The 24,650-nt window shown below is 39.3% G+C and overlaps 1 pseudogene; it reads left to right on the top strand.

Annotated features, from left to right (window-relative positions):
• Positions 1–14,540: 14,540 nt before the first annotated feature.
• Positions 14,541–16,547, top strand: LOC144365775 (MAP/microtubule affinity-regulating kinase 3 pseudogene; annotated as a pseudogene).
• The last annotated feature ends 8,103 nt before the right edge of the window (positions 16,548–24,650 follow it).

Here is a 24,650-nt window from a genome sequence, read left to right on the forward strand (position 1 = left end):
GTGTGTGTGTGTGTGTGTGTGTGTGTGTGAGAGAGAGAGAGAGAGAGAGAGAGAGGGGGGGGGGAGGGAGAGAGGGAGAGAGAGAGAGAACCTCAAATAAGCTTGACTTGGAGATTATTCTGTTTATCTGTACATTTTTAATATCCACTAAAATTTTTAAATATCTAAAATATGCAAGTACATGGCAGAAGCAAATCAGACCTTTTGTATTTCTGTTTCTTTCCAACAGTGCTCCTGTGGTGTTGTCACTTGAGGAGGACATTGCTTCAACTGCATATGACCATCATCTCTTCTCCAGTCTAGATTTAGTGGTACTGTTCCTTTTGGAAAATGGCCTTGCTGTACTCTATGGATTCTAGGGAAAAGGGTATCAATACAGCCCTCTGGAAACTCATGGACACTGAGTCACATGACCCTGTTAGCCAAAAAAAAAAAAAAAAAAAAAAAACTACTACAATGAGATTTGTACTTCATTTAGAAAGAAATAAGTGCTCTTCTCTTAGACTAGTGAGATGAGGTGAGCCTGAATAATTGCAGACCCTTCTTCATCACCTGTAGGCTTGCTCAGCTTTCATCTGTGTGATACAAGGATTCATTTATATATGCTCATGCTAGTATGCTTAGGTGGCTTGGAGTCTATCTCCCTGACAGGATGCCTCTAGCATGACTCTACCCAGGAAAAAGGCAGTTTCTACAGAAAAGTTTTGTTTCTGAGATGTTTTCAGTTTTAGTTTTCCCACTACCAAGCACTGCCATCTCTTCTTGCTGCAGGAAAAGTTTGGAAACTAAAAGTAAATTTTATGACAGATTGCTCAGCAGTCTGTCCTGTGGTTGTTATAAAAACAAACATGTATTTAGTAGTTTTTTACCTTTTAACTCTCTCTTGTTTGCAATATACAAATTATTCCAATATACAATCTACAAATGTTCACTGTAAAATATATGCTTTTCCTGTAACCTGTTTCCTTGTACTGATGAAATGGGTCTATCTTATAAGCTTCTGCATTAAAAAGAATTAAACCAATAATCCATTTAAGTCATTACAATTAAGCTACCTCCATATTTCTTCTCCTGTGAAAATATGAGCATATAACTATCCTTAAAGTGGAATTTGTTTTCTTTCATTCTTCTATAAGTTAGTTTCTATCATCTCAAATAATGTGTACTCGACAGACTCCTTTTCACTCCCTGAAAAGTAGAGTGGAAAAGATAATTTGAAATTAAGAATACTAGAGTGGAAATGATAAATTGGAGTTAAGGATCACAATAAAATCTCTGCTAACACTTTGGTCCTTATTGCTCAACTTAACTGAGTCGTACTCCTCTTAGACCTTAAAGGAGTTCTATGGTTGAAAAAAAAGAGCATCACTTTGTCAGAGGACATTTCATTAATAATACAAATGAGCAAAGCTTGAAACTTTCTTTATTCTAGTTTATTTTTATTCTTAGTACTGAGAATTGAACACAGACCCTTTTCCTGGGAAGGCAAGCATTTTACCCGCCAGCTACATCCCAAGTCCTGAGAGTTTCTTCATTCTAAAGACACAATGGAAATACATAATTGCAATGTATAACTACTCTAAATTTTATTTTCTTCTTTGTTGTTACAAGGGTAGGCTCTCATAACCAGACTACCCGTGGCTACAAAGGCTGGTATCATATGTTACTCCTAAATTGCTCCAACCCTGCAATAATTGACCACCTTCTTGACAAAGGGATGCTGCAAGCTGCAGAGAAATGCATATTTTTTTAAATTTTGTTTGTATGTGGTGCTGAGGATTGAACCTGGGCCGCACGCATGCCAGGCGAGCGCGCTACAGCTTGAGCCACGTCCCCAGCCCCTAAAATGCATATTTAATTCATATAAAATGTCAAAGGATTTTAGATTTCCATGTGATATTGGAATCTAAATATCAGTTTTGGCATGTGATTTAGATTGAGAGGTTGTAACGTTTTTCTCCTACTGGCAAAGATTTCCCTGGGGATTTTATTTATTTATTTTTTGTGTGTTTAAATTAGGTATATCAAAGTGCTTAATTATATGCACAAAGAATTATGTTTATACTTATGCAAATAATTTAGCTCCTTATTATAAGTTGACATAACACTTGTTTGGAACGAAGATCTGAAGATATTGTAATGTCCAAAAATGCTTGTAAATTATTTCCCTCTTTAATTTTCCAATGCAAATCTTTATTAACTATACTTATATAAGAGAACCACAATTCAAAAAAAAAAAAAAAAGGACACAATTAGAAATAGAGTGTTCATGCCCCTGGGGTGGAAAAGTTTTTCAGTCTCAAAGAAGGAACTTTGAGGATTCAACAGATAGGGTTTGGATATTTTATGACTCACGTGCTCCTTGGTGGTGGCAAGCCAGGATACAATAGAGGGCTGCATGGCATGTACAAGCAGAGGAAAATCTGGGATAGGCTGCTTGCTCACTGCAGAGGTGAAGTTCTTCAGAAGTTCTATGAGTACATTCTTCTACTTTATAACCAAGGTCACTCTGCTTTATTCCTCCCTGAAGATTAGAGAGAAAGGAAACAACCAGTTGCTCCTCTCCATTTTCTTCCTTCTCACATTCTTTGGAGTCCTTACCTCACTTCCAGGAACAATACCTTCCTAGGTACTGACTAGTGTTTACCCCACACAGAGATAGGAAATACAGGTAAAGGAAGAGCCAGCTCCTCACAATAAGAATAAGGATTCTTGCCAGATGTGGTGGCCTATGCCTGTAATCCCAGCAATTTTGGTTGAAGCAAGAGGATCTCAAGTTCAAGGCCAGCCTAGCAATTTAGGAGAGGTCCTATCTCAAAATAAAAACTTAAAAAAACTGTGAATATAGCTCAGTGGCTTAATGCCCCTGGGTTCACCCACAGTACTAGGAAAAAATTAAAAAGGGATTCTCACAAATCATGTAATTAACAGAAGAAATAATAAATCTTTCTTAAAATTATTTTGATTTTTAATTGACACAGCTAATATTACCTACTTGTGAGACTCAGGTGATATTTCAAGATGTGTATAAAAATGTGTAACAATGTGTCAGGATCATATCAATTTAATTGGCATATATCCTTAGGTCTTTATCTGTCTCTGTGCTTGGAACATTCAAAATACTCTATTAGTTATTTGGTAATATTTAACTGCTGTCAAACATATTTACTATGCTATAGAACATTAGAAGTTACTCCTCTCATCCAACTGCACCCTGTACTTCTCCTCAACACTTCTTCTTCTAGTCCCTTCCAAGGCTCTGATTAGCACACTTCTATTCTCCAAGGAAGTAAACAACTTATCTTTGCCATCCAATATTGAAATGAGGCTGTTGTTATTGAAAACTTAACTGCTATATTTTCTGAGGTACTCACATATTATAGCAACTTAAGTTTCTACATTTTCATTAACTACTTCAAGGATAAATGGAATGGCAAAAGAAGATTTGTCCCCACCCAAAGCTATGTCTCGTTTTCATTAACAAATAAGAACTACTCAAATACCATTATCAGATACTCTTACCAATACTATACATTGCTTATTTAAAAGTCGTTGCAGGCCTATAATTATCATTATGTTCTCATACATTGTGTTCAAAGGGTATAGTTTTTTTTCTAGCTCTCTAGACAAATATGCCAAGCAGCATACAGAATTGCACAATGAAAACTTCTTAAATGTACAAAACACAGTAAAATGTGAACAAATACCAAGAATATTTTAGCTTTCGATAAGATGATTTTGAATTGAGAGAAAAAAGCCAATAGAACTAAGTTCTATATTACTTTCAGAAATCAAGATATCTCTGTGGTCTAAATGCATCTTACTAGGCAAGTCAGAGTTAATGTTGCCATCACAAAGAGGCAGAGAATGAAATGCAAAAAAAAAAAATTGATCTAGTTAACTATATTAATAAAAAAATAAAAATCTCTGCTTATCAGATAACCTATCTGATAACTTCAGGGATCATTAAACGAATTGAGAGTCTTATCTGCAATATGGTTTTGAAGATCCTTAACATATGCTTTATGGGGGAGAAAATGCAACATTTCTTCCCAGTGAATTCAAAACCATTTCTTGTATGTAATTCTAGATCAGGTTTTACATTTGGCTTTTGCTGAGAGGACTTATTGTGCCTTGGGGGTGTAGGCAATTTACAGAGGGCAAATTTCCCTTTCTTCATTCAAACTGTCCTTCCCAATCTCTTTTCAGTTTGGGGGTGTTATGGTGGTGAAGATGGAAAACGTATCTCCACTTCTCTACTTCCCTGAGTTAGGAGCTGAATACCCTTGTTCCTATCTTCCATCCACTTTTCTACTAAAACCCAGACTCCCATGTCATTGGTATATTGCCTTTAAGAAGTTTTTGAGGAAACATGATGATTAAAGTGAATGTTTGAAAGTTTCACTTTCCATGGTTGTTTTCAGCTATGAGAATATATGTAATCTCCAGTCAGTCTCTAAATAGAGCCATCAGAATGAGAAGGGAGCATGGAGAAGGCATCTTGGTTTGTCCTGTTATTCGCGCGTGTGTGTGTGTGTGTGTGTGTGTGTGTGTGTGTGTGTGTGTGTGTTAGAGACAGTTTGGTTACTCCAGAGTTGTGGTACTCTGTTGCAAGATGGTGGTGGGTAGGTGTCCACTCGATAAAGAACATGGATGCTCAACCTCCTGAGATTGAGACTTGGAAGCATTCCCCTTAGAGAGGGGTGGGCAGGGCCTGCTGTAACTCTCAATCTTAGCTTATTCCTCCTTTTAGATTTCTCTCCTGATGCAGTTACAAAGATGCCCACTCACATACTGATGTTGCTACTCCCAGAGCTGGAAATGCTACAGTGGTTTTCTTTGGAGTGTGAGATTCTAGGTTACTTAGTGTTTCCTCCATCCCATTTTTATACTTTTATTCCATAAAACTAATTTGAATCCTTTTATACTTAGAGAAGAGTAACTTCTGTTAAAGACAAAATAACATGAAATAATACGAACCACAAGATCGGGTCTTCTCATGAAATATTGGAACATACATGAGTAATTGAAATTTTGAGACAAGAGAGCATTTGGTAGCATTGATATAGAAGTAAGTTAGCTCAAGAAGAGCCTTCTGAATCAGGCCTTGTAATTTGGAAGGATCTTCTATAAGTCATTGTAAATAAGAAGAAACTGAAGGTCCAAATAAATGGAGATGAATCAGAAGTAGCCAACATTTCCCAGGCCTTCAGATGCTTATTTTACTCACTTTAACTTTATCTATGGAGGGACATGATTAATAGGTGGTCTGTGACATTTCCTCAAGCTCCAGAAACACTTGAGGATTTGATGGTGAATTGAATCCTCCTGTGACAAATTCACAGAATGACAGAAGGACACCGGATCCATAACAATGGCACAAGCCTAGGGAGCATCTTTGCCTCATCCTTGGAATAGATAATTAGGTAAATTAATAATTCCCAAACTGGCATAATGATGAGAAGTGTCTCTAGCAGGAAGTAGGAGGTAGCCATGTACCCTGAGGGGGCAATGTGACTGGAAGGCATAAAGACAGGGAACTGTCATGCACCCTAAGGGAACAGTGAGGAAACTGAAGGTGAATGGCTTCCTTCAGCTGTGCCCACCAAGCCTTGTCTCTCCTGATGAAGTGTGTTTGGGGTTCCTAAGAGGCTGTGGATCTCTGTGCCAAGTGGCTTCTACTTACTTATTCATAAACTTCAATGATTGGATACTTAGAGAAACCTGTTGCTTCTCTTGACTTTGATGATTGACCAAAACTACTTCTGTGGATTGAACAGTGACTGTTCCAATGCATTTCATTGAATTTACTTTCCTAATTGTTTTAAGAGAGAGAATTTTTTAAAATATTTTTTAGTTTTCGGTAGGCACAATATCTTTATTTTCATGTGGTGCTGAGGACAGAACCCAGCGCCCTGCCCACTCCAGGCGAGTGTGCTACCGCTTGAGCCACATCCCCAGCACACCAAAATATTTTCAAATATTACATTTATTTAAAAATTATTTTTCAAACAACATTTGAGTGATAGTAAACTTCTCAATAACTTCTAGCTGTGAAGGTGGCTGCCATAACTCCCATACAAAGATGCCTGATGGCTTCATTATTGTGATAACAGCATCTAAAGTTTTATAATAAAAACCTCTCTTCTATAGATCAGTTTTCCCATGAGAACAGAACATCAAGTGAAGCACAACATAATGTACTGACATTTATCAACCTGGATGGGGAAAGTTTCCAACACTGGTTTTTACCATGACCAAGTTTTAAAAAGGAATAACTTTTTTAAAAGGGAAAATTATCTTTAATAATTTTGGGGTATATTTTATAAATAATATTCTATGAATTTGTTTCTTCTTTTAGTTTGACACAGCTTCTCATTATGTTGCATAGGGTCTCACTAAGTTGTTGAGGCTGGCCTCAGATTTGTGATACTCCCGCCTCAGCTTCCAAAGTTGCTGGGATTACAAGTATGTTCCACTTCACTGCCTTATATAATTCATTATATGATTTGATAAACATTTTATTTTCAGTGTGTCCTTTAGCAGAAATACATTGAAAAAAATTGAATGTGGATATTAAATGTTAAGGGCTAAATTTCTGGAAGTCAAGAAAGTTGATGATTGTGTAGCTTGTTTACCGGTATTTATATTCACCGTGGGGCTTGAATTGATGATACTCCTGATCATGTGAAACTCAGGAAACATGGATACTGTACACAAACATTGGTACCTACTCAAAACGTTAGACATTTTTAAACATAAAGGTATTTGTTTAATGCATGCAGTTCCAGAATGTGAATTTATGCATTTATTCTTGAGATACACCATTTTATTGAGAATAATAATTGTCCTGTACTAATCTCATTTTTGGTTCTGAATTTTTGTGACCACATGTATTCCTCTTATTGCATTTGATTTCATCAATATAGGAATAGCTTCATGTTTAAAAGATGTTTGAAATGTGATAATTGCATAACAATGACATTCAACTAAGGATCAGTCAAAACAGAAGAAAACAAATTCAGAAATTATCTAATAATGATTTATAATTTTTCTTTCAAGACATGAAAACAAATACATCCAGAGTTTCACTCTGTTAAGATGAGACATTTATTATTGCTTATAGTCTTCAAAGTTGGCATGCTGACTGGAGTGAGATGAAATCTTAGTTTTGATTTGCATTTCTCTAATGGCTAGAGATGTTGAACAGCTTTTTATATGTTTGCTGATTGATTGTATTTCTTTTTCTGTAAACTGTTCAGTTCCTTTGCCCATTTACTGTTTGGATAACTTGGGTTTTTTGGTGTTAAGTTTTTTGAGTTCTCTTTATGTCCTGGAGATTAATGCTCTATCTGAGGTACATGTGGTGAAGATAGTCTCCCATTCTATAGGCTCTCTTTTCACTTTATTGATCGTTTCCTTTGTTGACAAGAATCTTTTTAGTTTGAATCCATCCCATTTATTGATTCTTGATTTTACATGTTATACTTTAAGAGTCTTGTTAAGGAAATCTATTCCTAAGCCTACCTGGTAAAGATTTAGGGCCACTCTTTCTGCTATTAGACATAGGGTCTCTGTTCTAGTTCCTAAGTCTTTGATCCACTTTGAGTTGAATTTTGTGCAGAGTGAGATATAGGGGTTTACATATGCAATTCCAGTTTTCCCAGCACCATTTGTTGAAGAGGGTTTCTTTTCTCCAATGAATGTTTTTGGTGCCTTTGTCTAGTACAAGTTAACTGTATTTGTTACTATGGCTCTTGTAGTACAGTTTAAGGTCTAGTATTGTGGTGCCTCCCACTTCACTTTACTTGCCAAGGATTGCTTTGTCTATTCTGGGTCTCTAATTTTTCCAAATGAATTTCACAATTTTTTTTTCTATTTATATAAGAAATGTCAGTGAGATTTTAATAGAAAGTGCATTAAATCTATGTAATGCTTTTGGTAGTGTGGCCATTGTGACAATATTAATTGTGCCTATTCAAAAGCATGGGAGATCTTTTCATCTTCTAAGGTCCTCTTCACTTTTTTTTCTTTAGCGTTCCATAGTTTTTATTGTAGAGGTCTTTCTTCACAAGGATGTGGGGGGAAAGGTATTGCTAGTGGGACTGCGAATTTGTGCAACCATTATGGAAAGCAGTATAGAGATTTCTCATAAAACTTGGAGCGGAAGCCCCATTTGACCCAACTAACCCATTCCTTGGATTTTACCCAAAGGACTTAAAATTAGCATACTACAGTGACACAGCCACATCAATGTTGATAGCAGCTCAATTCACAAAAGCCAAACTCGGAACCTAGATGCCCTTCAACAGATGAATGGATAAAGAAAATGTGGTAGGAATGATGGTGGTATGAGTTAGACATCATTACCCTAAGTACACATTTGAGGCTATGAAAGGTGTGAAAATACTTTGTGTACAACCAGTGACTTGAAAAATTGTGTTGAATATGTGCATTATGAAATGAAACGCATTCTGCCATCATATATAACAAATTAGAATAAATAACTTAATTAAAAAAAAGAAAATGTGTATATACGCAATGGAATATTACTCAGCCTTAGAGCAATGAAATGATGTCATTTGCAGGTAAATGGATGGAGCTACAGAATATCATGCTAAGCTAAATAAGTGAATCCAAAAAACCAAAGGCTAAAGATTTTCTCTGACATGTGAATGCTAACTTACAATAAGGAGGTACGGGCTAGGGAAGAATACATGTACTTGAGGTTTCACAGAGGGAAGGGAAGGGAAGGGAGTGGATATGGTGTAAGAAGGGTAATAGAATGAATTGGATATAATTACTGTATGTGCATATAGGATTACGTGAATGTCATGATACTACTTTGTGGACAAGCAGAAGAGTGAGAAGTTGTACTCCATTGATGTAGGATGGATCAAAATATATTGTACTAACATGTGTACCAATTAGAGCCAATAAAAAAAGATGAGACATTTGAGAGTATTATGATTGCTTTATGAATTTGGTGAAAACATTTAAGATTTCAGATAAATTTTCTTGTCATTGTGATCATGATAAGGAGGCCCATTTTAGTGGGCTGTGGCATAATGGTAAAAGCAATTTTCTTGCTAAATTAAGATTCCACTATCAGACATGAACTTGGAATCGGCATTTCTGAAAACATAGCTCCTAACTACATCCCAATAAACTGCAATAGTCAACACATCAAATTAATAGATGTGAAAAATATCAAACACTTTGATATCTAAATAAAGTAATTAAACTATTAAAAATACTTCAGCACAGAACTGTGCTTTTTATTCTCATTTTGATTTTTTCAGATTTTACAAATATTTGAGACTTATGAAAACTTTGTGAATCCTCTTGGAAAATAGTATCAAATATTTTGGAAATGAGACTGGCAAGTCATTATTGCGTTTTGCCTAAAACCAGTTGGAAATCTTAAATCAAAATATCCAATCAATTGAATGTTTAAAAAGGTCATCTTTTGAATCTTTTTAGCAAATTTGGATTATTGAACACTAAGCTTACAAACAAAATCTCTACCTACAAAAATCAAGGGACCAATTCAACAAATGAATGATGTGTGCCTAAGATCTCTAGTCTTAATTTGGAAATTCTGAAATTGTTGTTTGGAAGGGTAAGGGGGCACTAACTTACCCTGTTATGAAATCCTAGTCCCATCATAACAGCATAATCCACTTATGAGGGCAGAGCCTCATCACCTCAACAAACTTACCTCATAATATTCTTTCAGTGACATTAAATTTCAATGTGAATTTTGGAAAGGACACAGAATCAAATCATAGCAGCCTTATTGGCATGAAATAAAGATTATAGATTTATACCATCTAAATTTGGCACTAGTGTAAAAAGAATCATAAACAGAGATAACATGTTAGCATATTTTGCATGGTGAAAACATTAGATGAAGAGAGGCACTTTGAAGAGAAGGGAGACCTATAAAACTACTTGGCTACATTTACACACATTTTTAAATCAAAATTTGAATTTAAGATATTCTTTATAATAATTGTCACTGAGTTTAACAGGGATATCAGTAATTGTAGAAAGATTGTTTTCCTGATTAAAAATATACTATGCTGAAAAGAGTCAACTGAGAAAATCAGTATAGGCAAATATTAATCACAAAGTTTAAACATGACCAGGATTGTGGGAAATGCACTGAAATTTTTAAATGAGATCTTCTTTAAAAATATATTTTTCAGAAAAAAATACCTCTGACATGAGATTAAAGAAAGAGGTTAAGAATCTGATTAAAGAACATGGATATGGATGTATACAAAGAGCTATAATTCTTCAAGAGTTTATTGCCAATATAAAGATTTTATATTTTTTAAAGACACTTTGGTACTTATGAAACTGTAGAATTTTAATTTGCATAAAATATTTTATTTAAAATGAGTTTCTGACTAGAACCATTGTATTAAATAAAGCCATTACTTGTTTTCACTGGAACTGTTGACTTTTACTAGAATCATTAGTTTTTAACTATACCATTGTATAGGCATAGTGAGAAAATGAAGCTAATCATCAGCCCATATAAAATGTTCCAAATAATGTATGATTTTCTTGTTGACTACTTCTTATGCCCCTCCTTTTTGAACTCTCAAAATATCTCACTTTAAATCTTAAATTATATGGTCACTACATAAAATTTAGACACAATAATCTAAGTTTTTCAGTGGTGGTTTAATACCAAAACACAACACCAACAAAACAAAATAATCTGTCAGACCTCTATTGAGAGCACCTTATGGAAGGCCCATGAGGCTTGAAACCTTACATTTATTGATGTTGGCACAGGTGAACATGAGTCACTGAGAAAAGGTTAAAATATTCACAGTATCGGCCACTTAATGGGGGAGAATATTTAATAGTTATTGTACAAATCTGGTAGACTCAAATGATACCTGTCTACTAACTGCAAATAGTATGTATTTTGAATTCGTTGTAGCATCTTGATATGGTTGAAAGCCCAGTCCAATAAGGAGGACACGGTTTTGAGAAAAAAGAAAATGAAAGCTTATTGCTTTGCTAACAAAGGAGAAACACAGGAGACTTCTGTCCCAAAGGCTGTGATTCTGCCTATCAGCAGGAACAGGGGGCTTATACAAAGGTGATTCAAAGGCTACATTCTACATGTTCTCTGTCTGGAGTTGTAATTCACTTGTTAATTTTGGAGAGAGTCATTTCTGAGATCATCTGGTACCATCCCCAAAGTCTGGATTACATCCTTCCTTTGGTGGGTGTGAACTCTTAAGAGAGATAAATTTGCCTGAAATGGGGAAAAGAACATAATCCTGTTCCTCCTGAAATTAGGGAGAAGCAGTGAGAGAAGAAGAGAATAAAATATGTATTTTAAAAATGAATTACAGGGACAGAGCAGCAAGAGCTCTAATCAAAACATAAGGTGCACCACTGTTACATTGACACCAGATGTGTGTAGCACTATTAGAATATAATGTGTGAAAGCATTCAATATGGACAAGAAGACTGCTATTAACAAGGAAATGCTGCACCAAAGTGCATGTGCCCATACACAGACACACACACACACACACACACACACACACACACACATTCTCTCTCTCTCTCTCTCTCTCTCTCTCTCTCTCTCTCTCTCTCTCTCTCTCTCTCTTCTGGTAATTAAGAATACAAAGGAATGGTAAACTACGATCAAGATTTTAGAAAATGTATAGAAATTTTTAAGTGAGATCATGGTTTGAAAATATATTGTTCAGAAACATACTTGTGACATGATATTAGGGAACACGTGAGGTTAAGAATCTGATTAAAGAACATGGGTATATGCAAAGGACTATCATATGCTTCAAATAGTTTATGACTAATATAAGGAGACATTGGTACATACAGACTTGTGGTATTTTCATAGTTTCAAAATGTTTTTTTAAATGAGTTTTTGACTAGAAACATTATACTAAATAAAACCATTATTTTAAAAGGAACTATTGTTTTAGTAGCATCATAAGTTTTTAACAGTATCATTTGTATAGATATACTGAGAAAATAAAGCTAATTATCATCCCATATAAAATATTATACAAATGCATAATTTTATTATTGAACATTTCTTGTGCCCTTTTTGTCCCATGCTCAAAATGTTTCAGTTTGAATATTATCTGGTCACACCATAAAACTCAGACAAAATAATTTAAGTTTGTCAGTGGCTGTTTCATATCAATAAAACAAGAAATAAAAAGAAAACAATCTATCAGATCAAATGAAAGCCCCTGATGGAAGGTCCTTAAGATGAAAAATCTTATAATGACATTAAACAATTACCACTTATTGATATTGTTAAGATGAAGATGAATTATTGAGAAAAGGTAAAATTATTCACAGTATCAGTCATTTAAATGGGGGAAATCATATAAAAGTTATGCTACAAATCTGGTGGTTTCATATGATACCGATCAGATGATTGTAAATAGGAATGAATTTGATTCTTTATATCATCTTGATATTGTGGAAAGCTCAGTCCTAGGTCCCCAATGCCAATCCAATAATGAGGACAACATTTGGAGAAAAAGGAAAGGCAAGATTTATTGCTTTGCCAGCAAAGGAGAAACACAGGACATTCCAGTCCTAAATGCTGTGATACTGTGCAAAATCAGAAAGAGGGGGCTTCTAAACAGGAAATTCAAAGGCTATATTGCAAATGATCCCTGTCTGGAGCTGTAATTCACTTGTTCATTTGGGAGAGAGTGGTTTCTGAGATCTTCTGGTACCATCCCCAATGTGTGGATTACTTCCTTCCTTTGGTGGGTGTGAACTCAAGGAGAGATAAATCTGCCTGAAATGGGGAAAAAGCTAATCCTATTCCCCCTGAAATTAGGGAGGAGCAATGAGAAAAGAAGAGAAAAAAACATATCTGTTTGAAAAATGAGTTAAAAGGGGCAAAGCAGCAAGAACTCTATACAAAACACAAGGTGGACACAGTTCAATTGACACCAGTTGTGTGTAGCACTACTAGAATATGATGTGTGAAAGCATTCAATATGGACAAGAAGACTGCTATTAACAAGGAAATGCTGCAGCAATATGCATGTGCCCATATAAACACACACATTTTTCTGTAATTAAGAACACAAAGCAATGGTAAACCATTTATTCCACAAGTATTTGATGAGTACAATCCAAATGCCAGGCACATTTTTGAATGTTTTGTATTTGTTCACAAAATGACCTAATTTCCAAAATTCGTGCCATAGGGTAAGATATAAAATTTCAGCAGATGGAGTGCGGCTGCACTTGAAACTGCACCCGGGTTGATTTTGAGAATGACTCCGAAGTCTTAACTGGCCACATGTGTGACACATTTTGTTTCTTTACTGATATTAAAAAGCCAACATGTTCAATACCTGAAGTAAATTAATAATCTCCTTTAAAGATACAGGTATTTGGCAGAAATGCAAGACAACTTTTACAAAGAAGAGAGGTGAAGCAAGTATTTGCATATTGCGGCCCCTACAATGATTGAATAAAGGAGGTTTGAAGACTTTTGAAAGACACTAGGAAAAAAAAAGCAGATGAGCAATACACTAGAGCCTGAGTCCCTGACCTGTTACCAAACACCTTGGGCCTTGTCGCTGATGGCCATGCTATTGCTCCTCATTATTATGAGGAGAAGGTTTTGAGATCAAGGTAAAAGGAGGTTTATTGCTTTGCCAGCAAAGGGGAAACACAGGGGACTCCTGTGCCAGAAGATTTGATTCTGCCCATCAGAGAAAAGAGAGGGTTTTTAAGGAGACTATTCAAAGGCTCCACTCCAGGTGTGCCCTGACCAGGGGTTCCCAGGAGCATCCTGATGGTGTGTTAGGATTAACTAGTTTATCTGGGAGATCATCACTTCCTAGTTCTTCTGGTGACTTCCCCTGTCTGTGGAGAACAGATAACTCAAGGCAATCTTGTTCCCTGCCCCCAGGTTAGGGAGGGAGAAAGGGAGAAGGGGAAAAGAAAAACATTTCCCTTTTAAAATAAGCAGCCAGGGTTGTATTCCAAAGGTAAAGTGGACCACTCTTACAACCCCAGTGCTTCCACCAATCAACTTCACCATCCAAATTGAATTGTCAAGTGTGTTTATGTCCAGCTGAATATTTGTGGAAAAAAATTAGTTCTCTTTTTCATCAGGTCTTGACCCCCAAACTGTCAAGTTCCTTAGACAGACTAAGCACCTGGGTCCTTGGTCCACTTAGGGTGCATATGACCCCTCTTTACGCAGTCAGTACCTTTATGACTGCATTGGCTGCCTAGGAGATAATAGAATGAGAATCCTAGAAATGAGTGGACCTAGAACCACTCCTCATTTGCCTTTTGGCCTTTGATGTTCCCAGAGCGAGTTTTTGAACTGGGCACGTTATTTGTTGGTAAAAGGCAGTTGTGGCTGTTTTTTCCCTCAACCCATCTCCAACTCTCTCCTTGTTTTCCCCCACCCCCTGTCCTTGCCTAGTCCTCACCTATCCTAAATTTTCCAGTGACACCGAGACCCACCGATCATCAACTTGGGTCAAACCATGCACCCCTCGCATGGAGCTAGACGGGCAGAAGTCACCTCCCAGACCGGGCACTCTGGAGCACAGCGCCGAAAATCCACAGCTTCCTCTGCAGGCGAACAGCCTCGCATTGGAGATTATAGAGTCCTGAAAACCCTGGGCAAAGGGAAATTTGCCAAAGTCATGCTGGCCCGTCACGTCGTCACAGATAAAGAAGTGGCAATCAAGATCATCGATAAGAGACATCTGAAGCCACAAGTCCTCCAAAGCATGTACAGAGAGGTGAGAATCCTCAAGATGTTAGACCACCCACACATCGTGAAGCTCTATGAAGCTCTGGACTGTGAAAAAGCACTCTGTTTGGTCCTGGAGTATGCCAGTGGAGGGAGAGTTAAGGACTATGTGGCCAAGAAAGGAAGACTGCAGGAAGAGGAGGCAAGATCTATATTCCGGCAGATCGTGTCTGCAGTGCAATATTGTCACCAAAAGCAGGTCGCCCACCGAGACCTGAAGGCGGAGAATCTATTATTTGACGAACACATGAACATCAAGCTAGCCGATTTTGGACTCAGCAACGAGTTTACACTTGGGTGTAAACTCGACACGTTTTGCGGCAGTCTGCCCTATGAAGCTCCAGAGATCTTCCAGCGCATAGAGTATGATGGTCCCAAAGTCGATGTGTGGAGTCTTGGCGTGGTTCTCTACACCCTGGTCACCGGGTCGCGTCCTTTTGTTGGGCACAACGTGAGAGAAATCAGAGACAGAGTGCTACAAGGTAGATACCGAATCCCTCTGTACATGTCAACCGAATGTGAAAATCTGCTGAAACGCTTCCTGGTGCTCAATCCAACTAAGCGAAGCACCCTAGCCGAAATTATGGGAGACAGGTGGATCAACAGAGGCCTTGATGTCCTCCAACCCTTTGTTGGTCCAGAGGTGGCCGTCTCCCACAGAAACATCTCGTTGGCTAAGGTGCAGCCAAGCAGGGTCCTGAGAAAGAGCACCAGCTGGCCTCCTCAACGCAAAGTGCAGCGAAGCGTTTCCACTCACAAGCAGACACAGTCCCTGGACCATGCTGGAACTGGGCCATATCCGACCAGCACTGCCCACAGTCACCTCAGAGAACATCCAATGGCCTCCCAGAAATCCGGCGGCAGTGCTGTGGGAGGAAAGGGAATTTCTCCAGCCAGGCCCGTACCTGGGATCACCATCAGTCCCAAGGAGCTGGAGACTCCCGAATTCAAGAAAATGCCTGCTGCCTACCAGAGCAGCACACCATCTGGAGGGAGGACACTGTGGAGTAAGTACATTTGCCGCAAAACCAGCAAAGCAGACACACGTTCAGTGAGCCGGAATGGTCAGAACAACAGCACCTTCCCTCCTCCGAGCCCTCCAGCGACCTCAACCCACAGTGTCCCAAGTACCTCCACCCGGGGCTGCCTCTGCTTCCCCAGAGCCAGTGCCCTTCGTCGAATGTTCCACCGCCAGCCCCGGGAACGCCAAACTGCAACACACGAAGGTCCTCTTGCCTCACCCAGCTGCTTCCATCCAGCTGAAGAATTGCCCCAGACTCAACGAGGCACCACTGGAGCTTTCACTGAGTTAACATCAAAACTCACAAGAAGGCCTCCAGCTGAGTCTGAGAAGACCCTGAGATATAAGGGCTCAAGTCATCATGTCTCTGCTGAGCAGAGAAAGGAGAACCAACAAGCAAAACCTCGCTCCCTGCACTTCACCTGGAGAATGAACATCACTAGTGCCATGGATCCCAGTGACATCATGAGGGAAATCCGCAAGGTGCTAGATGCCAACAACTGCCACTACATGCACAAGACGCCCTTTCTGCTCTTCTGCATGCATGGAGATGGGTACACCGAGAGAGTGGTGCAGTGGGAGATGGAGGTATGTAAGCTTCCCAGACTCTCTCTCAATGGGGTCCGCTTCAAGCCAATTTCAGGGAAATCAGAGGCATACAAAAACATGGCTTCCAAAATTGCCAATGAGCTCCAACTGGAACCCAGTCATTAGAACCAAAATGAAGCAGCAACTTGAAATCTTTTCCTCAACACTGATGGACATATAGAACAACATTTTGGCAATTTTGGGGAGCAGTGACTAAATTAGGGTTTTCTTTCATTGTCCAAGGAGGTGATGCCCCTCCTGGGAATTCTTGATGCAAGGCGCTGGTCAAGACTGCCCAGTTACTTGGGTTAAGACCTGTTCCACATAGGGAGGTATTCAGTTCTTGAACTTGTGGTTCAGGTGGCAGGGCTCAGCGGTGGAACCTTATGGGCACAGGCTGCTACTCATAATTGGACTGGTCATACATATGACATTGGTTTTGATGGCTTTGTCCAAATTTTCACACACACAAACAAACCTTTTAAGGATAAAACTTGTGTAAAAAAAGTGTTGAGCTGGCTCCTGACCGTTGCACTCTACCAGAGTGTAATGGACACCAAGTTTCAGCTTTTTCACCCCTTGGATTTCTGTCTTTTCTCATCCCCCATGGCCCCTCATCTGGTTTCCTCAATCAACCACCCTGCAGGTGGCAGCAGATGGGACCCAAACAGGCTATTGCACTGCGGAGTGCAATGACCACAAGCCATCTCAGTGTGATCAATGAAAGGGGTTTTGGGAGAAAGTTTGTGCAAAGCAAGCCAAACCAGGGTCATAAATAGGGGCAACCCGATTATGATGACCAGCTTGCTTTGATAAACTTCTAACTCCCACACCTGGCATCCAAACCTCATGGTCCAGAAGTGAAGAACTCCATGAGTGTCACAAACCTCTGTTTGAACAGATGGTTCCCATAGCAACTGGGACATCTCAAGGGGTGCTTTCCCACTGAGAGTTCCCAAGACAGCCTCTGGCTTTGTCACAGAACATTTCAAAAACACTAATCCCATGCTTCAGAGAGGCATTGTCATTTCCATCTTCCATCTTCTACATCATGACCTGAAAATCTGAGGTGACGAACACCACGCCTGGGAGTGGAAGCGGGTCTTTACTATGAATGCCCTAAAGTCATGGGACCCCAAAAAAGAAAAAGAAAAAAAAGAGAGAAAGCGGCATTTGAGACATGCCAATTCCTAACAGTATAGTGCTCCATCAATGACTTTCATTTCAGAGGTACTCCATCTCTCCCTACATGCTCTTCATTGAATGATCCCAAGACAGCCATTGCCTCTGTCACAGATTCTCCTAACAGATTCTCCATTGAATGTTTCCAAGACAGCCATCGCATCTGTCAGATCATTCAAGAACCCAAATCCAGTTGCTGCTTCATACTAGCATTGTTGTTTCCATCTTCCATCTTCTACATCCTGACAGAGAAATCTGAAAAAAAATTAAAAACAAGAACACCACGACTGGGAGTGGAAACTGCGTCTACTATGAAAGACCTAAATTCATGCAACCCTGAAATAGAAAGATGCACTTGAGACCTGCAAATACTTAACAGTTCCGTGCTCCATTAATGGGTTTCAGTTCAGAGGTAATGCATCTCTATCACATGCTCTCCATTGAATGTGCCCAAGAGAGCCATTGCCTCTGTCACAGAACCTTTCAAGAAGCCTAATCCAGTTGCTGCTTCATACAGCCATTGTTGTTTTCATCTTCCATCTTCTACATCATGACAATAAAATCTGAGAAAAAGACTACCAGGCATGGGAGTGGAAACTGGCCTGTACTACGAATGCCCTAAAGTCATGGGACACCGAAAAAGAAAGAAAGGTAGACCCATTGGAGACCTGCAAATTCCTAACCCTATAGTGATCCATCAATGGCTTTCAGTTCACAGGTAATCCATCTCTCCTAACATGCGCTCCATTTAATGTGCCCAAGACAGCCATTGCCTTTATCACAGAACATTTTAAGAACACTAATTCTGTTGCTGCTTCAGAAAGGCATTGTTGTTTCCATCTGCCATCTTCTACATCAAGACCTGAAGTTCTGAGGTAAAAAACACCAGGCCCAGAGTGGAAGCTGGCCTTACTCTGAAATACCTAATAGTCATGGGATCCTGAAAGAGAAGAGCAACCCATTTGAGACGTGAAAATTTCTAACAGTTCAGTGCTCCATCAATGCCTTTCAGTTTAGAGGTTATATGTCTCTTCTAACATGCTCCCCACTTCATGTTTTCAAGATACTCATTGCCTCTGTCACGGAAGATTTCAAGAACACTAACCCAGCTGCTGCTTCAAACAGTCATTGTCATTTCCATCTTCCATCTTCTAGAGCATGACAGTAAATTTGGGGGAAAACACTCCAAACCTAGGAGTGCATTCTGGCCTGTACGCTGAATGCCCTGAAGTCATGGAACCCCCAGAAGAAAGAAAGACCCATTGGAGACCTGCCAATATCTAACAGTTCACTGCACCTTCATTGGCTGTCACTTCTGAGGTCATACATCTCTACTAACATGCTCTTCATTTAATGTTCCCAAGGCAACCATTGACTGTCACAGAAATTCTCAGAACCCTAATGCAGTTGCTGCTCCACACAGGCATTGTCGCTTCCTTCTTCCATCTTCTACATCATGACACTGAAATCTGAGGAAAAGAACACTATGCCTGGGAGTGGATGCTGGCCTTTACTATGAAAGACCTAAAGTCAGAGAAGAAAAGAAAGACCTGCTTGAGACCTGCCAATTCCTAACACTTCAGTGCTCTGTAATTGGCTATCACTTCTGAGGTAATTTCTCTCTGTGTTAACATGCTCTCCATTTATTATTCCCAAGATAGGATTGCCTCTGTCACAGAACAATTCAAAAACCCTAATCCACTTGTTCCTTTAGACAGGCATTGTCGTTTCCATCTTCCATCTTCTACATCATGACAGTGAAATCTGAGGAAAAGAACACCAAGACTGGGAGTGGAAGCTGGCCTGTACTGTGAATGCCCTAAACTCATGGGGCCCTGAGAAAGAGTGAAGGACCACTGTGAGACATACAATTCCCAACAATTCATTGCTGCCAAAATGGCTTTCAGTTCAGAGGTAATCCTTCTCTCCTAACATGCTCTCTCCATTTAATGTGCCCAAGACAGCAATTGCCTCTGTCACAGAACATTTCAAGAACCCTAATCCAGTTGCTGCTTCAGACAGGCATTTTTAATTCCTTCTTCCAACTTCTACATTATGACAGTAAACTCTGAGAAATAGAATACCTCCACTGGAAGTGGAAGCTTCCCTAAAACCATGGAACACTGAAAAAGATAGAAAGATCCACTTGAGACATGCAAATTCCTAAGAGATCAGTGCTCCATGTGTGGCTTTCAGTTCAGAGGTAATCCATCTCTCCGGATACACTCTCCATTTAATGTGCTCAAGAGAGCCATTGCCTCTGTCACAGAACATTTCAAGAACCCTAAGCCAGTTGCTGCTTCAGAAGTCATGGTGTGGATTCCACCTTCCATCTTCTACATCATGACTGTAAAATCTGATGAAAAGATCACCACTCCTTTGAGTTGAAGCCCTCCTTTACTATGAATGCCCTAAAGTTATGCGACCCGGAAATCAAAAGAAAGACCTGCTTAAGACATGTAATATTCTAACAGTTCAGTGCTCCATCAATGGCTTTCACTTCAGAGGTAATCCATCTCTCCTAACTTGATCTCCCTTTAATGTGCCCCAGACAGCCATTGCCTCTGTCACAGAACATTTCAAGACCCTAATGCAGATGGTACTTCACACAGGCATTGTTGTTTCCATCTTCCATCTTCTACATCATGACAGTAAAATCGGAGAAAAAGAACACCACGCCTGGGAGTGGAAGCTGGCCTGTATTATGAATGCCCTACACTCATGGGACACCAAAAAAAAAAAGAAAGATAGACCCATTTGAGACCTGCAAATTCCTAACACTACAGTGCTCCATCAATGGCTTTCAGTTCAGGGGTAATCCATCTCTTTTCACATGCTCTCCATGGGATGTGCCCAAGACAGCCATTGCCTCTGTCACAAAACATTTCAAGAACCCTAATCCAGTTGCTGCTTCACACAGGCATTGTTGTTTCCATCTTTCATCTTCTACATCATGACTGTAAAATCTGAGGAAAAGAACACCATGCCTGTGAGTGGAAGCCTCCCATACTATGAAGGCTCTAAATGCATGGTACACTAAAAAAGAAAGACCCAGTTGAGACATGCAAATTCCTAACAGATCAGTGCTCCATATGTGGCTTTCAATTGAGAGGTGATCCATCTCTCCTGATACACTCTTTATTTAATGTGCTCAAGAGAGCCACTGCCTCTGTCACAGAACATTTGAAGAACTCTAATCCAGTTACTACTTCAAAAGTCATTGTCCTTTCCACCTTCCATCTTCTAAATCATGACCTGAAAATCTGAGGAATAGAACACAATGCCTGGGAGTGAAAGCTGAACATTAGAATGAAAGACCCAAAAGTCATGGGACCATGAAAAAGAAAGAATGACTCATTTGAGACCTGAACATACCTAACAGTTCAATGCTCCATCAATGCCTTTCAGTTTACAGTTTATATGTCTCTCCTAACATGCTTCCCATTTCAAGTTCCCAAGATAACCATTGCCTCTGTCACAGAAGATTTCAAGAACACTAACCAAGCTGCTGCTTCAAACAGTCATTGTCATTTCCATCTTGCATCTTCTAGAGCATGACAGTGAAATTTGGGGGAAAATACTCCAAACCTGGGAGTGCATGCTGGCCTGTACTCTGAATGCCCTGAAGTCATGGAACCCGCAGAAGAAAGAAAGACCCATTGGAGACCTGCTAATTCCTAACAGTACAGTGCACCTTCATTGGCTGCCACTTCTGAGGTCATATATCTCTAATAAATGCTCTTCACTTAATGTTTCCAAGACAACCATTGACTGTCACAGAACTTTTCAGAAGCCTAATGCAGTTGGTGCTCCACATAGGCATTGTCCTTTCCTTCTTCCACCTTCTACATCATGACGCTGAAATCTGAGGAAGAGAACACCATGCCTGGGAGTGGATGCTGGCCTTTACTATGAAAGACCTAAAGTCAGAGAAGAAAAGAAAGACCTGCTTGAAACCTGCCAATTCCTAACACTTCAGTGCTCTGTAATTGGCTATCACTTCTGAGGTAATTTCTCTCTGTGTTAACGTGCTCTCCATTTACTATTCCCAAGATAGGATTGCCTCTGTCACAGAACATTTCAAGAACCCTAATCCACTTGCTCCTTCAGACAGGCATTGTCCTTTCCATCTTCCATCTTCTACATCATGACAGTGAAATCTGAGGAAAATAACACCAAGCCTGGGAGTGGAAGCTGGCCTGTACTGTGAATGCCCTAAACTCATGAGACCCTGAAAAAGAGTGGAGGACCCCTGTAAGACATACAATTCCCAACAGTTCATTGCTGCCAAAATGGCTTTCAGTTCAGAGGTAATCCTTCTAACATGCTCTCCATTTAATGTGCCCCAAACGGCCATTGTCTCTGTCACAGAACATTTCAAGAACCTTAATCCAGTTGCTGCTTCAAACAGGCATTGTTATTTCCTTCTTCCAACTTCTACATTATGACAGTAAACTCTGAAGAATACAATACCTCCACTGGAAGTGGAAGCTTCCCGAACTATGATTGCGCTAAAATCATGGAACACTGAAAAAGAAAGACAGATCCACTTGAGACATGAAAATTCCTAACAGATCAGTGCTCCATAAGTGGCTTTCAGTTCAGAGGTAATCCATCTCTTCTGATACACTCTCCATTTAATGTGCTCAAGAGAGCCATTGCCTCTGTCACAGAACAATTGAAGAACCCTAATCCAGTTACTACTTCAGAAATCATTGTCCTTTCCACCTTCCATCTTCTACATCATGACCTGAAAATGTGGAGATAGAACGCCATGCCTGGGAGTGAAAGCTGAACATTAGTATGAAAGTCCCAAATGTCATGGGACCATGAAAAAGAAAGAACGACTCATTTGAGACCTGAACATACCTAACAGTTCAGTGCTCTATCAATGCCTTTCAGTTTATACAGTTTATATGTCTCTCCTAACATGCTTTCCATTTCAAGTTCCCAAGATAGCCATTGCCTCTGTCACAGAAGATTTCAAGAACACTAACCCAGCTGCTGCTTCAGTCATTGTCATTTCCATCTTCCATCTTCTAGAGCATGACAGTGAAATTTGGGGGAAAATACTCCAAACCTGGGAGTGCATGCTGGCCTGTACTCTGAATGCCCTGAAGTCATGCAATCCCCAGAAGAAAGAAAGACCCATTGGAGATCTGCCAATTCCTAACAGTTCAGTGCACCTTCATTGGCTGTCACTTCTGAGGTCATACATCTCTACTAACATGCTCTTCATTTAGAGTTTCCAAGACAACCATTGACTGTCACAGAAATTCTCAGAACCCTAATGCAGGTGCTGCTCCACCCAGGCATTATTCTTTCCTTCTTCCATCTTCTACATCATGACACTGAAATCTGAAGAAAAGAACACCATGCCTGGGAGTGGATGCTGGCCTTTACTATGAAAGACCTAAGTCAGAGAAGAAAAGAAAGACCTGCTTGAGACCTGCCAATTCCTAACACTTAGTGCTCTGTAATTGGCTATCACTTCTAAGGTAATCTATCTCTCTTAACATGCTCTCCATTTACTGTTCCCAAGATAGCATTGCCTCTGTCACCGAACATTTCAAGAACCCTAATCACTTCCTCCTTCAGACAGGCATTGTCGTTTCCATCTTGCATCTCCTACATCATGACAGTGAAATCTGAGGAAAAGAACACCAAGCCTGAGAGTGGAAGCTGGCCTGTACTGTGAATGCCCTAAACTCATGAGACCCTGAAAAAGAGTGAAGGACCACTGTAAGACATACAATTCCAAAAAGTTTATTGCTGCAAAAATGTCTTTCAGTTCAGAGGTAATCCTTCTCTCTTAATATGCTCTCATTTACTATTCCCAAGACAGCCATTGCCTCTATAACAGAACATTTCAAGAACCCCAATCCATATCACATGGTGTGCATGTGACCTTCAGCGAAGTTTCTCACTCAATGTATTTTGAGTGATCCTTTCACAAGTGTACCTGTCTCCCTTGACTTTGTTAGGAACACAATAGGGCATTTTAATGGTATGTTCTTTCTGATTGTCACAATCTCTGTTTACACACATTTATACCATATTCATGACTACAGCCAAGCACTGTGATGAATTGGTAGCCATATTTTAATCGTTAGGTGACATAGCATACAAGCTTTCTATCATTTTGTTCCTAAATTCTTATATTTGAACATTAAATACTACTCATAATTGTATTTTTTGTTCCATCAATCATAAACACTCATTTTTTATTCTCTGTTTTATAACATACAGATATTAGTACTTTTGACTCTTCCTCAGAGTTCTTTCTTTTTTTTTAAAGAGAGAGAGAGAGAGAGAGAGAGAGAGAGAGAAAGAGAGAGAGAGAGAGAATTATTTATTTTTTAGTTTTCGGTGTACAAAACATCTTTGTTTCTTTTTTTTAATGTGGTGCTGAGGATCCAACCCAGGCCGCACACATGTCAGGTGAGCATGCTACCACTTGAGCCACAACCCCAGCCCCCTCTGATTTCTTTCAACTTCTGTTATTTGTATTTTATTTGTTACATTGTCAAGGTTGGACAATTATCTAGTATATATTACATGGAAAAGGAAATCCATTAAATCTTAAATTAAGAATATTTCCATTCTGCTTATGTCATGATGGTTAAAAAAAATAGACCAACAAAGTTTCATGCATAATAACGATAGTCTTTCAGAACAGGAACACTTCGTCACTAAAAATCTCCTGTCAAGAAACCTCAGAATATTCAATATGAGATGTACCTATGTCCTTAAGAGATGAACACTGACACTGAGGCCAATCAGGTCAATCAAGTCAAGACAGCCAATCTTATTGGCTACCCATGTCAGGTAGGTGGTCTGACCTTATTTTCTATTAAACTCATGTTTCCACTGACTTCTTTGTGTACACACAGGTGTTCATGCTCTGCCTACGTGAATTTATTCAGACAACATGCAATTCAGGTGTTGCTTGCTTCTTTAATCTTGTAAATGAGGAAAACTACTCACAATACTTATGATACTATGATTTTGTGATTCCATTTCACTGAGTAGTGTCTTTTTTCTCTC

Source organism: Ictidomys tridecemlineatus, chromosome 8, assembly GCF_052094955.1.
Source record: "Ictidomys tridecemlineatus isolate mIctTri1 chromosome 8, mIctTri1.hap1, whole genome shotgun sequence".
In the NCBI taxonomy this organism is placed as follows: Eukaryota; Metazoa; Chordata; class Mammalia; order Rodentia; family Sciuridae; genus Ictidomys; species Ictidomys tridecemlineatus.